This window comes from Puma concolor, chromosome D4 (genome assembly GCF_028749965.1).
Source record: "Puma concolor isolate L17-30 chromosome D4, mPumCon1.1.hap2, whole genome shotgun sequence".
In the NCBI taxonomy this organism is placed as follows: Eukaryota; Metazoa; Chordata; class Mammalia; order Carnivora; family Felidae; genus Puma; species Puma concolor.
Window position 1 is genome coordinate 27,195,019 of NC_141679.1, and position 14,865 is coordinate 27,209,883.

Here is a 14,865-nt window from a genome sequence, read left to right on the forward strand (position 1 = left end):
CTTACTCTCAAGAATATTTTGGGGGGGCTCCTGGTGGCTCAGTCGGTTAAGCTTCTGACTTCAGCTTGGGTCACGATCCCACAGTTTGTGAGTTCAAGCCCCGCCTCGTGCTCTGTGCTGACAGCTCAGAGCCTGGAACCTGCTTCAGGTTCTGTGTCTCCCTCTCTCTCTGCCCCTCCCCTGCTGATGCTCTAGCTCTCAAAAATAAATAAACATTAAAAAACATTTTTTTAAATTAAAAAAAGAATATTTTTTGATATACAAAACTGGTCCCGGAGACTTTTCTCTCTCCCTCCTGAATCCAATAGGATGACAATAAAGGAGGTAGTTGTTAAAGTATAAACTTACCACTACAACCAAACAGCAAAGAAGACGCTTGAGAGGGGAGCCATGTAGGCGTCGTACAGAGGGAAGGTTTGGCTTTGCAAACACCCGCTCTCCAACACACGTACCTCACAGGGGAAAATGTGTGCAGGTGAGATCAGGGTGGTGGGAGCCATTAGGTGTTCTGAGTCCCCATGAGAGTGCCCGCTCAGGCCGCCTCATGGGGATATGCTTTCCTGCTGTCTGGGCTCACTAACCCTCAACCCCTTAGATGCCACACCATGCTCCAGCAGCCTGACAAGGTTATAAAAACCACCTTCCGCAAGCTCTTCCCCCGAATCTACCATTCGAGCTCCAGGTTTGCTCTCTTGGATGCGTCCAGCCCCATTTCCCTACATCATCCTTAGGCTTTGTAATAATAATCAGTCCTCGGGGCCCCTGGGTGGCCCGGTCAGTTGGGCATCCGACTTCAGCTCCAGTCATGATCTCACAGTCTGTGAGTTCGAGCCCCGCGTCGGGCTCTGTGCTGACAGCTCGGAGCCTGGAGCCTGGCTTCGGATTCTGTGTCTCTCTCTCTCTCTCTCTGCCACTCCCCCGTTCATGCTCTGTCTCTGTCTCAAAAGTAAACATTAAAATAAATTAAAAAAAATAATAATCAGTCCTCACCCCGCACGTCCTGCATTGTAACTACCGTCTCGTAGCAACTTCATGCTTTAAAATCTCTGAAAAGTGGGGTACGTTTTACAACCAGCGGGGGTCTCACGGTTGATGTTGGCCCAGTGGCCATCAACAACACTATCTTCATGGCCTGTACTCGCATGAAACTGGACATGGCTGTTGGTGTTGCTCGGTCTGATTTTGTTCAGGGCAACGACGTTGTTGAACGCCTGTTGTTCATTCACCTTAATCATATGCAATATGGTAGCACAGGCTGTGTTGAATCGATGTTTGCAGTGTTTTTCTCAGTCTGCGCTGTCCAGTATGGTGGCCACTGGCTAAGCGTGGCCACTGAGCCCTTGATTTGTGACTAGTCCAAACGGAGACGTGCGGTAGTAAGAAAAAAGAATCAAGATATGTCACTAAGGATTTGCATGCTGGTTATCTGCTGAAAACACACTACTTCAGACACACTGGGTTAAATGAAATGGTTAACATTATTTTTGCCTGTTTCTTTTACTTTTTTGAATGTGGCTAGTGGAGAACTTAAAATCACACAAGTGACTCACATTCTGCTTTTTTTTTGACCACGTTGATCTATAAAATAACACCAGTTTAGCAATGATCACAAGCAGGTACCAAATACAGCAGCAGATATATATAATAAAACTCGATGCCTAAATAGGCGAAAAGAGCTCAGTTTCTTTACTAGAGAGTAAATAATAGAAAAGGCAATAGAGAAGCACGTCAGCATTCAAATGGGAATGAATAATCATAGAGTTCCGTGTGCCCAAAACACGGACTAAGAGACAGAATGTCAGGAACAGCACTCTGTCCCCGCTCACTGCCACCCTTCCCTTACCACACCCGGGGAGAACCACCCTCCTAAATTTAGTGTTTAGCATCCTCTTCCTTTTTTGCTTTTCTTTTTTTCTCTCCTCCGCCTCATTTTCTTACCTATATATGTCTCCCTACAGATCTCTCCTTCAACTTGCTTCCCTCTTTTTAAAATTTTAATTGCACGGGGAGGAGCCAAGATGGCGGAACAGCATGGGAGCTTTTTGCGTGTCTCATGTCCATGAAATACAGCCAGACCAACACTAAACCATCCTGCACACCTAAAGTTTTCATTGCAGTAAAATACACATAACAGAAAATTTACCAACACTACCATTTCTTTTTTTTTTTAAGTTTATTTATTTTGAGGGTGGGGGAGGGGTAGAGGGAGGGAGAGAGAGAATCCCAAGGAGGCTCCGTGCCGTCAGCTCAGAGCCCGACGTGGGGCTCCATCTCACAAACTGTGAGATCGAATGGGGTGCTAAAAAGCTGGCAGGAAACTCTACTCCCACTGATGGGGCTTGTAGGCTTTGGGTAGAGCATTTGGGGGAGGATCCCCTAATGCGATCATCTTTAGGCCTTTCCTGGGCTAGTAAGAGTCCACCCTCCCTGATCTGGAGGGTGTTAAAGGATCTCACTGTGACAGGATAAATCAGAGCTGCAGAGTGGGGGGAAGGGGGGGGCTGGGGGGCCCTCGTATCAGGCACTTACTGCACATACGTTCACATAATCCCTTGTTTTGTTTGCGTGTCTGTTCCTTGTTTTACAGTGTGATGCTTGCACCCCCTGGTGGGCCTGGCCCCTCCCAAGTCTGCAGCCCCTGGATTAGCCTCTCCAGAGAGAAGTTCTTTAGATTACGGGCAGAGACATGAAGTGGGGGAAGGCATCTGAGGGTCCACCTTCTCAGAAACCGTCCTCTTGGCCCACCTTCCCCGTTGCCCTTAGTTCCAGGAAAGCCGGTGTCACCTGCAGTCGCATTCTGAGAATTCTGAAGCATAATAGGGCCGTCCGGTTCTTAGCCTGCCAAACCGTTAGCAACCCCTCATCCTTTTACCTTCCCACTTCCGAAATGTTTCTGATGTTAGCATCTCTCCAGATCTCGTCTTTGGGCCATGTCTTTTTAAAAAACGTCCCAGTGTTGCTGTCCCATTCCGATGTGGAGGCATGGAATTACTTGGAGGTTTTAATCCGTCATCTTCACGGACACTTAGTGGTCTCACTCTGTCCCCGTTTCTTTACAGGGCAGGTGGGCACGCAGTGGTCACAACTTGATCGTACGTGGCGTTCGCGGTATCCGTTCCAGTGACATGAAAACCAACAGGAAGCTCCCTGGGAGTGAGACGGTATGGGGCGGGGGGGCATTCAGAGACGTGCCCTTCATTTCTGGAATGAAGCGCTCCTCCACTGCTCCCTCCACTGCCCCTGAGGTAGGACACCTGGGCATCTGTTTCTGCCTACAATCCGCCTCTCCAATGGCTCTTCACTGTATGTTCAGTAACGCAGAGCAAAGCATCACTGTGGCTTTCTTCCTCATGTGTATATACAACACATAACATCAACAGCTATAGACCAGCTCGCGTCTGCAACTGGAAATGTTTTTGTCATATTGCATATTATTAATAGCAGTACAATAAGGTCTTTTGATGGGGCGCCCAGCTGGCTCAGTTGGGAGAGTGTGTGACTCTTGATCTCAGGGTCATGAGTTCAAGCCCCACACTGGGTGTAGATTACTTAAGTAAATTAATTAATTAATTAATACACTCTAAAAAAAAAGAAATAAAAAATTCTCTGAAAAAAATAAGATCTTCTCACAGTTCATGGGTTCGGGCCCCACATCGGGCTCTGTGCTGACAGCTCAGAGCCTGAAGCCTGCTTTGGATTCTGTGTTTCCCTCTCTCTCTTCCCCTCCCCTGCTCACACTCTTTCTCTCTCTGTGTCAAAAAATGAATACATGTTAAAAGTAAAAATAAAATAAGATCTTTGGGGGTGCCTGGGTGGCTCAGTTGGTTAAGCGTCTGACTTCAGCTCAGGTCATGATCTCGTGGTTCGTGAGTTTGAGCCCCGCATCTATTTTTGCTTCAATAAGTAAAACTTTTCAATAACAGGTTGGCCATTTTTGACTTTACTCTGTGTTCAGCAATTAATCATTTTGTCCTAGAGAGCAACTTTTTTACTTCTTCTGGAAAAGTCCCACCATCTTTGTCGAATAACTCAAAAGCTTCAGTGGTACCGTCTGACCAGGTTTTGTAACTTTGCTGGGGAAGACCTGGGCAAGTACAAGCTCTATCTAGTTAAATTCAGCTTTCAGATATTCATCGTGGCACCTCCTGTTAAGTTTTTAAGTAAGCGCTACATCCAACGTGGGGCTCGAACTCACGACCCCAAGACCCGGAGTCATATCTCCTATTGAGTTTCCATTTTTAACTTCTTTGTGTAAGAGCACACCTGCAGATTTGCTAGACCCGGTAAATCCTGACATCCTATATCCTTCTGGAGAGACAGTTACCTTGGGTATTCATAAGATTTTTCCGATTTGTAGGATATATAACACTGTTTCCATCACTATTTTATGCTTCAGTGAACACTTTTGGGCCACTAATCCTCTTGAAAAATGAAATCGAGTCAAATATAACCCAATCACAATAATAAAGATTGCAAATTTGATACCAGCCAATGGTATGAAAAATACACTAAACCACAGTGAACTTTGTCAACCGGATGTTACTTAAGATAATCGGATGCTGTCCTTATGGAAAATGCTCAACATTTTTTTAAAGTTTATTCATTTATTTTGAGAGACAGAGAGAGAGAGAGAGAGAATCCCAAACAGGCTCTGCACCGAGCCTGATGTGGGGCTCGAACCCACGAACTGTGAGATCATGACCTGATCCAAAACCAAGAGTCAAATGCTCAACTGACTGAGCCACCCAAGGACCCCAAATGCTCAACGTTTAAATGTGGAATGGTTGCAGAGGACAAAATAGGGTTTCTGTGAAGTCACTAACTACAATCTTTCAGTCCCAATTCAAGAAGTTTGACTACTATTGTGTTGTTGCTTTTTCTCTGAACCCCCCAGGTGCCTGTGGCCCACTGGAGAGATTACGGGGTTCCATGCTTTGGGTATGTTGGTCTAAGTGAGAAGAGGACCCCTTTGGGAAGCAGGTGAGAGCCCACAGGGAACCCAGGATTCGTCTGGGCTTCGTTAGCTCTTGCCTGATTTCTCACCAAAATGCCTAGGGGGCTTTTCCTGGCTGATTTCCCTGGATTCCTCAGCCTCGGAATCTGCCCGCCCATAGGATCCGCTTGCCTGGCTTAGCAGCTGGTGTAGATTAGGTTCTCCATCACTACATGCCGCCTGCTCAGGTTTTCAGATGAACTGCATAGAACACAATTGATTAGGGGGTATAATGTGCTATTATTGATTGTAACGCAATCAGAAATGGAAACATGGATCCATCAGATTCAGCACCTCAGACAGAGGAAAAGTCTGTGGCATTGACTAAGAGCAGATGAGGCAAGAACAATGCCTCAGGGAGCGCATCGTGGAAGGCTGCACGCACCACCCTGCGGCTGCTGATGTGCTGAGAGAGCTTATCAGTCTTGAGCAGAGACCAGACACGAAGGCCAGAGTGCTTTCTGATGTGTGGCTTTTATGGCAGTCCACAGTCTACTATTAAACATGATCTTTATTGGGGTGCCTGGCTGGCTCAGCCCAGAAGAGCACACGACTCCTGATCTCAGGGGTGTGAGTTTGAGCCCCATGCTGGGAGTATTTAAGTATACTTACGATTACTTATATTAAAAAAATGACCTTTATCATTGAAATTCTGGTAGGAAAAATGAACGAAACTCAATTCTCCCTTTGAAGCAATTTTTGAAAACCTGAGTTTTCTTAGGAATGTAAAACTATTGTCTTATTTTGCTAATAAAACATGTCTATTGAATCACTCCATCGTGCACCTAAAATTAATATAACACTGTATGTTAGCTTTTTTGAAATTAAAAGTTTTAAAAATGTTCTTAAAAAAAAGACTTCTAAATAATTGATAGACTTTTTTTTAGAGCAGTTTCAGGTTTACAGAAAATTGGAAAGGAGAGCATTTCCCACCGTTATAGACAATTTTTCCTATGACTATCTTACATAGTGTGATGCATTACTCGTAACTGACAAACCGATATTGTTATCAACTAAGTCTTTAGTTTACATCGGGGTTGACTTTGTGTTGTATGTCCAATGGGTGCTGACCAACATATGACATGTATCCACCATCACACATCATACCATCATACAGAACAGTTTCAGTGCCCTAGAAATCCTGTGCTCCAACTTCTTACTTTCTATAAGCCACACCGGGTCACCCTTCCTAAAAGAGAATTCTGATCCCGACTTGTTCTCGCTCAAAACCCTCAGTGGCTCTGCCCTGGCCCACAGCGCACAGGACATCAGCCTCGTGCTTGGGGCTTCTCAGCCGAGCTGCGAACCATGACCATCTGTAGCCCCATCACTTCCCTCTCGGGCGACTCTACTCCCCGTAGCGTATCTTCTGACGTTCCCCACACACGACCCTCACTCTCATCCGTGCCGGCTTATCTGCCCTCTGCATACGAAGGCCCCGGGGGCCCTTCTCCTCACAGCTGCGGTGTCTTGTGAAAACCCATCTCTGGGAGCGTCTGGGTGGCTCAGTCGGTTGAGTGTCTGACTTTGGATCAGGTCACGATCTCACAGTTCGGGCTCCGTGTCAGGCTGGCTCTGCTGCCAGCTCAGAGCCTGGAACCTGCTTCGGATTCTGTCTAGGTCTCTCCTTGCCCCTCCCCAGCTTGCACACTGTCTTCCTACCTCCCAGATATAAACAAACATTTAAAAATAAGTAAACATGGGGGCGCCTGGGTGGCGCAGTCGGTTAAGCGTCCGACTTCAGCCAGGTCACGATCTCGCGGTCCGTGAGTTCGAGCCCCGCGTCAGGCTCTGGGCTGATGGCTCGGAGCCTGGAGCCTGTTTCCAATTCTGTGTCTCCCTCTCTCTCTCTGCCCCTCCCCCGTTCATGCTCTGTCTCTCTCTGTCCCAAAAATAAATAAACGTTGAAAAAAAATTAAAAAAAAAATAAGTAAACATGAAAGAAAACAAACATCTCTGGAGCTGCCCCTCTGACATTCTCTGTTCCCTCATGTCCTCTCTTGCTCCTCTGAGCCTCCTGGACAGGGCTCCTGGGCCCCCTCAATGGCATTTATTGGCCTCAGTACTCCGTATACACATATGTAAAATGGGCGTGGTAAGTATGGCGCCAACCACCTAGAGCTGTGTGAGGACTCAACCCCTCAACTCCTGCAGAGTGCCAGCCAGGCGGCCGGCCCCTAGGACGTGTTCTTATAAGCGCCGGCTGCCTAATCACGGCCACTGCCACCAGCCGCTACTGCTATGCTCTTCCTCCTCTCACCACCTCCCCCCTCCCACAGGGCCAGCTCCCGGAGGCACGTCTTTGTGTCCTCCGTGGTACAAGGCATGATTATAGCAAGGGCTCCATAGACGCTTAGCAACGGAACGGCTGGGGCCCTGTGGTCGCACACGGAAGGCAAGCCTGAAACAAGGCAACGAGACAGCCCCGCGTGGTAAGAGGGGGGCTCCTCAGTGCACTCCCCCGATGGACCAGCCCCCATCCCCCCTGGGCCTGTTAGAAAGGACGTGGTGCTGAGCATCTCGTGGTGCCGGCAGGTCATGGTTTCCTGTGGCACAAGCTCTCGGGGAAGGGGACGTGGGGGCAGCTCAGGTGCCTCAGGAGTGGCCAGTGGAGGATGCCAGTACTTTTAGAAGCGGGAATCGTACCTGGTGTAGCCTCCAGGGAAGATCTCTGCTTGTTTCCGGTTTGCTTGGTGAGGGCGGCAGCACTTGACCTACAGGATGGAATCCCAAAAAGGAGCCAGATTCCCAAAGACAGAAACCAGAGGAGAGGGACACCGTTCTGCTCGGCAATCTAGAGGAGGAGGAACAGAGTTCCTTGGGGGTTCCTGGGGGCCACACCCATCTCTGCACCTACAACCATTTCTACTCCCTTTGATACCGAAGAGCTGTGCATCGGCAGTGGGGCTCACCTCCCCACCTCTCCCCCAGGGACCTGACGAACACGGAGCGGGGTCCTAGGCTGGTCTGGAAGCACTGGCTGAGTCACCAGCCTTGGCTCTGTCTGCTGTCCACAATGCCAGTGTACTTGTGGGTGCCCTCAGCACCCACGAAATGGGTACATACCCATGAGATGTAAGGTAGCATGTACAGAAGGTTAGAACGAAGGCCTCAGGTGGATAGCAGCTGGGGTAGGAGAAGGCGGGATGGGTTGGGACAGTACAATTCCGCCCAAAGGGATTGCCGTTGGGCTGATGCTTACTGTCCTGTGGACAGTCCCCAGGGAAGGGTGCCTGCCCAGGGCCTCCATTCGTTGGATAGACAGTGGCCTTAGTGGCGGCCTTGAGGACGGACAGGCCTGTCCTGGAAGCCAGTTTGAGGAGTTCGGGTATTTCCACCATTCAGTTTGGGCCCATGAGAGGCAGCTTGCCCACAAAAGCTGGTTCCAGAAAAGGGAGAGGAAGCTCACTACCATTTTTTGACCTCCTCCTCCTCCTCCTCCTTTTTCAGACTCATCTCTACTCTCAAGGCTGGATTTGGGGACAGGGGGAAGGGGCTATGGGTGTAGTGAGAACAGAGTCCAGTCAGGGCTAGGAGTCAGTGGCAACATGGTGGCGAGGGAAGAAGGCAGAGAAATCCACCAAGAGGGCAAGGCTAAGAGGGAAGGCCCGAAGGAAGAGATGGACTGTTGAGGCGCAGTCATGAACTGCCGGAAGGTCGGTTTCCCAGCTCTGATTTGTCGACACGAGCCCAGCTTCACATCTCTCAGCTCTAGCCTCTGCTTTCTCTCTCCCTACCGCCCACTTCCCCCCACATCTCCTGGCCAAGCCCAGGTTGGCCGAACGTTCACTTCTCTGTTCTCTCATTATGCCCCAGGAATAGGTCAATCACAGCACTTACCACTTGCTTTACAGTTATGTTTATGTGGCCATCTTGTTTACGAATCTGCAGGGCTGGGTCTCATTCATCTGGTAGCCCCGTGGGCTAGCCTGGCATCTGCTAACGCTTAGTGTGAAGGAATAACTCACTGTCCATTGTGACATACGGACGTCCTCAAGGTCACATAAACAGCTGCATGACACCCAAGGCCAGGGGGTTATTTTCCTTCATGAGGGTGATAGGTGGAAGGTGGAGGATGGAAAGACATTTTAAAAAGTGAACATGTGCCATGAAACGCTAAAAAATGAACGAGCTGAATTGTGATTTTCTAATCAGTCAAGTTTTTCCTTCTATAGATACGGACAAGATGCAAAGGAGAAATCGAGGCAGTTAATAGGACACAGCGTCCTACGTCCGCCTACACAGTCTGGCCGCAAGTGGATTGGGGCTGCATTAGAAAGAAAGGAAGGAGTAGGAGATCTGTTGCAGCACCAAATGGTTTCGCCGGACTTCGTCCTGACAAGAGCTACATATTTCAAGTCCTATCTATTGAACTTCCTTTGTAATACCTGATGTTTCTGCCCAGACTCCTCATGATGAATTTCGTCTGGGTCAGCCTAGTGCACAATCTTTTGATGCTTTTCTTAAACTGCCCTCAATTGTCCATAAATAACCATCAGCAGACACATCATCAAAGGAGTTTCACAGCGGACAAACTAAAGACTCCACCCGCGGTGGGTTAAAGAGCAACCGTGAGAACTGTTGGGGCCACGTCTCCTTGCTAGTGAAGATCAAAACTGTTACCTCCGGACCAGACACAAAAGGACAAATACTGCAGGATCCCACTGCTCTGAGGCACCTAGACAAATCAGAGACGGGAAGTAGAATGCTGGTTACTAGGGACGGGAGGTGGCGAGGAACGAACAGTTAGTGTTTAATGGGGGCAGAGTTTCAGTTGGGAAGATGAGAAGGTTCTAGAGATGGATGGTGGTGATGGCTGTGCGGCACTATGAAGGTTCTTATGGCCGTTGAAACGCACACTTAAAAGTAGTGTTAAGGGGCGCCTGGGTGGCGCAGTCGGTTAAGCGTCCGACTTCAGCCAGGTCACGATCTTGCCGTCCGCGAGTTCGAGCCCCGCGTCAGGCTCTGGGCTGATGGCTCAGAGCCTGGAGCCTGTTTCCGATTCTGTGTCTCCCTCTCTCTCTGCCCCTCCCCCGTTCATGCTCTGTCTCTCTCTGTCGCAAAAATAAATAAACGTTGAAAAAAAAAATTAAAAAAAAAAAAAAAAGTAGTGTTAAGTGGTAAATTTTGTCCTGTGCACACTTCCCACAAGACACATTTCCTGAGAAAGGCAATGCCCTGTGCCACCTTTTGTGGTCGTTCAGAGAAAAGAAGGGCCATGCAAGGTGTCCCCTTCCTTGTAGGTCTCCCCGAGATGTCAAACCCAGCCTATTTGAGGACTCTGGTTCCAGAACATTAGGATCAAAACGATTCATGGACCACCCAGGTCGCCTGGTTGTGCCAGCGCAGTGGGGACTGAGCGGGGACCTAGCTACTGAATGGAAACGGGGCTGGACATCCTCGAGACTGTTTTAGGATTTCACTGAAAGGAACCAGACAGGTCTTATAAAAACTGGTGGGTAAGCTGTTCTGTCATCTCAGGCTGGCCACGGGGCTCTCTCATGCTGATCAGAGACCCTGAACACCACGGTGGGCGGTAAAAACTACAGGTACAAATGACCACTTAATACAACCAAGTACCCCTGGAGACATTTTAAAACCTTGCTACTCAAAGGTGGTCTGCAGAGCAACAGCATGGGCTTTACCTGACCCTTGGCTCAACGTGCAGAAGCCCAGTCCCCTAGACCTTGGGGATCGACAAGATACCCATTTATTTACACTTTGAAGCTTGAGAAGGACTGCTTGAAGACCTGACTCCACAGAGAATAACCATGTACTTTAAAGTTTATTTTTCTTAATAATCTCTACACCCAACCCGGGGAGGGAGGGGGCTTGAACTCACGACCCTGAGATCAAGAGTTGCATGCTCTTCCGACTGAGCCAGCCAGGTGCCTCTAACGTGTACTTTATAGTGAATAGCTGGGAACTATGTACTTATGGAAGTAAATCTGTGATGCAGTCCACTAGGGCTATCAAAGAAACAGGGTTTTGTGCTAGGGGGCCATCGCTGGTGCAGAGTCCTTGCCCTGGGGAAGGTTGCATTTTTGTGCCACTGAGAACCCCAGCCTTTACTGAGGATTTTGGGGGATAGCTAGGGAGGCAGATTTCACACATCCCACCAGGACTCACCCCTGGCAAGGGCTCCATATTGCAAAGGAGGGAGAGGGTAGGTACGCCGCCAGCCTGGCTTTCCCGTTGACCTGACCCTCCACCCTCTAAGCCCGTGGGGGTTCAGCTCGTCAGTCAAGAAACCTCTCTCTACACGGGAATTCTCTTCATAGCTAATCAGCTACAAAGAGAATATAATTTCTGTTATTATATCTGTAGTTCTTTTCAATCAAGCTGTTGTGGTCATGTAAAGAGATACAGTAAATCGCCCCCAGATTTTAATGTGGGGCAGTAACTCCCTAATTATATGAAAACTCTTTCCCCGCACTCTTGCCTTGACTGATAACCATGGGTAAAAGGGACCAGAACCACTAAGTACTGAGTGTCATCTCTAATCTGGGTCCTGTTTATGTGCAGTTAGCTCATCCAACTTCCCCCAATTCTGAGACTGTTCTACAGATAGGGCAACAGGCTCAAGAGAAATCACCTAAACTGTGCCGGGTCAACAGGTCACAAAGTGAGAGCCCACGATTTAAACCCAGATGTATCTGACCCCCAGAGCTCTAGCTCTGACATCCCACGAACTTGCGGACTGAGCCCCAGCCATCAGGCTGGCTGCATTTATATTTACTCGAGTTGATGCAGTCTCATGGGCCAGGTCACGTCTGCTCTGAGGCCCAAACTGGACACTTATAAAAAGCTTTGTAGGCCACAAGGGTCTTACAGCTCTTCGATGGCATGGTAATGACCAGGCAGCTTAACATCACAGGCTTTTGCACTTCCTGATTTCTCAGGCATCAAAACGAGACAAGAAAGGCTCTTTTTAAAAGGGATTTCCTGATGAATGAAACCTGGGAAGTCCTGCAAATCTTAGGGACTTCTGATCTTGTAGGGATTTTTCCAACCCCTCCCCACTTTCCTCTTTGTCAACAAGAAAATCATTCTTGTGGGTCGGAGACAGGGCAGGGACAGGGACACTCTGCAGAACACCGCTGCAGCAGAACACCGCTGCAGCCCCCGTCTCCTGAAATTCTTCTGGGGCACGTCCACCACTGGAGTGGGCTCCTAAGCGTGCTCTTCTGATTAAGAAACCATCCCGCATGAAGCTCCTGCCGCGGCAGCTGACGTCCTCCGTGTCACACAGGCACTACCAGGTGACCTCTCACCGGACGCCAGGGTTTGGCGACGCTTGGATGAAGCGAGAAAGAACATGACGCAGCTGTAGGCGAGCCATTTTGCCAAAGAGGATTATGACGTGCCTGTCGCGAAGTGAACACCAAAGAAATGACAAAGCTCCTACTTTTCAAGAAAACATTTCAGTACTGTGCAAGAGACCAAAACCAAAACACCTGGTAAAGCGTTGCCAGTGTGATCGGCCACGGGCCACAGCGCCACGGCCCTGTTGAGGTTGGTCTGTTCGACGGGAGTCCTGCTGACGGCAGCTCCGAAGGCTCACCCCAGTGAGCCTCAGGTTTGGGGGTTCAGCGGCACTTCCCCGTCTTCCTCCCCCCCAGCCCCCGACTTCTAAACGCAGAGGTTTTGACAGCTCCCAGCACCTACAGCAGCTAGAGAAAGCCGCAACATGCTGTCCCATCTACTGTCCCTTCTGTCCCTCACAGCCTCCTGAGTGCCTAGCTTCCTGCAGGTTTTCAGTTCTCTTTAGTTTTGTCCATGTCTTCCCTTTTCCCCAAATCTCTCAGGGGTTTTAAAAGCTCGAGGTGTCACAGCTTTTAAGTTAGCCTCTTAGAAGTGAACCATCTTGGGGGCGCCTGGGTGGCTCAGTTGGTTAAGCATCCGACTTCAGCTCAGGTCACGATCTCACGGTCCGTGAGTTCGAGCCCCGCGTCAGGCTCTGGGCTGATGGCTCAGACCCTGGAGCCTGTTTCCGATTCTGTGTCTCCCTCTCTCTCTGCCCCTCCCCCGTTCATGCTCTGTCTCTGTCTCAAAAATAAATAAACATTAAAAAAAAAAAAAAAAGTGAACCATCTCGGTTCTCACTACACGTGGCACAGCCCAACTGCTAGCAGCACGGGCGGGTCACTGTGACACGGCCACTTCCTGTGGGACTCAGGTCAACTATTTTATTCATCCTGAGCTCTTAATTTCTCATCTAGGAGATGACAACAGTCAACCTACTTCACTAGCTTGTTGTGAAGATGATACTGGAACAGCTCCTGGCACGGAACAAGTCTGTGTCACATTTTACCTATCACGACACTTACCCTACTCTCTTCATTGGTGTCTCATTTGTCCATTCTAAGATGGCTGAGGTCAGGGACTGTCTCCGGTCATCTGTGAAACCTCAGGGCTTGGACAGCAGGTGCTTCCAAAGATGCCTGAGGTGAATGGCTGAGAACCTTTCTGGAGGTGAACATAAAGCCTGGATGACGGATGTGGGAAAAGCATCGCAGGCAGGGACAAGGACACAGGGGGCTGTACGAAGGAGTCCGTGTGGGAGGGAGGAAGGGAAGTGGCGAGGAGACAAGGCTGAAGAAAGGCGATGCTCAGGTCTCTGGGGCCAAGAGCGATCCCAAAGGCTCTGTCTGTCAGAGGGCCAAATGGAGAACGACGCCAGAAGACTGGACACAAATGCATCGGGTGGGGAGAATTCCCGTTAGCGACGAGACTGGTTAGAAAAACGCAGCCATTACAGCTACAGCAACAGCTACAGCTATTATTCCCAAACCCTTCTTCCTTACAAAGAAAAGGCAATCTTACGATCACACAGAGACCACGTTCTTTTTTATTGACAATTCATTCTCTACACACGTACAGTATTGCACAAATGACAGGTGGACCGACAAGTGTATTAACAATATGAACTCGCAAGCACCTACAGAGCCACCGCGCTAGGTTTTGGTGCATTCCGTGCCGGGTACTTCAGTAAACAGGACGGACAGAAGTGTGACAGCTACCTCATGAGAACCGGCTTTCAAAAAAAGCATATGTGTTGTAGAACAGTATGTCAAACCCAGGAAAATCACTAAATGACAAAAGGAACACTGTCAAAGAAAAGGTGGTAGTGACAATGTTAGGTTAAGAATTTCACTGAACTTGAGATTCAGAAAACGTACACATACTGGGAATTTGAAGAAAAGACCCTCATGTTCAGCCCTCATGAAGACCCTCAACATTCGAGAAGGGTATTTCTGGGGTGCTACAGTGTCCTCTCTACTGTAGAAAACATGTCTCATAGTTCTAAAGAAACAAGACGGTAATTCACATGAGTGGGTTTTAAAATAAGATTCTTCTCACTCAAAATAAAATAAACTAAATAACGATCTTTGTCAGATTACAAGAAAATCTTATCAGAATGCCAACCAGATAGAGAAGCCAGTCCATACCCCGACCGTTGCTGCCTGCCTCAGACTGTGAAGCCGGCGTGTCCCCTACACAGAAGGGGACACGAGAGTGGTCCCAGCTCCGCTGCTACAGAGCCTACGGTGTGAGGGTGGACAGAAGTCCTTCAGCTTCCCTGGGGGTTGCACCCCAGGTACAGAATTGAGGAGTGGACTGGATGGCTTTTTAGACACCTTTCAACCAAAAGGATCTAAGCCAGCTTGAGACTCCACCGTGGAGGGGACACCGAGGGTGGCAAAAGAAATGGATTAAAAATGGTGGGTTAAGTAATTCTTACCTTTAGATGACATTGCTCGGAACCTCTCTGCACTGCAGTGCAAGGAAACCTTTGCTCGATACTTTCGTCTGCCAGCTGCTGCTAAGGGGTAAAGCAAATGAGGCATCTGACAATGAAATTTGGGACA

At 48.9% G+C, this 14,865-nt stretch overlaps 1 protein-coding gene across 2 annotated transcripts in view; it reads right to left on the minus strand.

Annotated features, from left to right (window-relative positions):
- CD4H9orf153 (chromosome D4 C9orf153 homolog) overlaps window positions 1-9,061 on the minus strand; it is a 28,596-nt gene extending 19,535 nt beyond the window's left edge. Inside the window, exons 1-2 of one of the 2 annotated variants that reach the window (XM_086685122.1) lie at window positions 8,834-9,061; window positions 7,640-7,707 (exon numbers count right to left, since the gene is read on the minus strand). The gene's annotated coding sequence lies outside the window, so the exon portion shown is untranslated. Of the gene's footprint in view, window positions 1-7,639; window positions 7,788-8,833 lie in introns of both variants that reach the window. The other variant, XM_086685125.1, reaches the window with a different exon arrangement.
- Window positions 9,062-14,865: the final 5,804 nt, after the last annotated feature.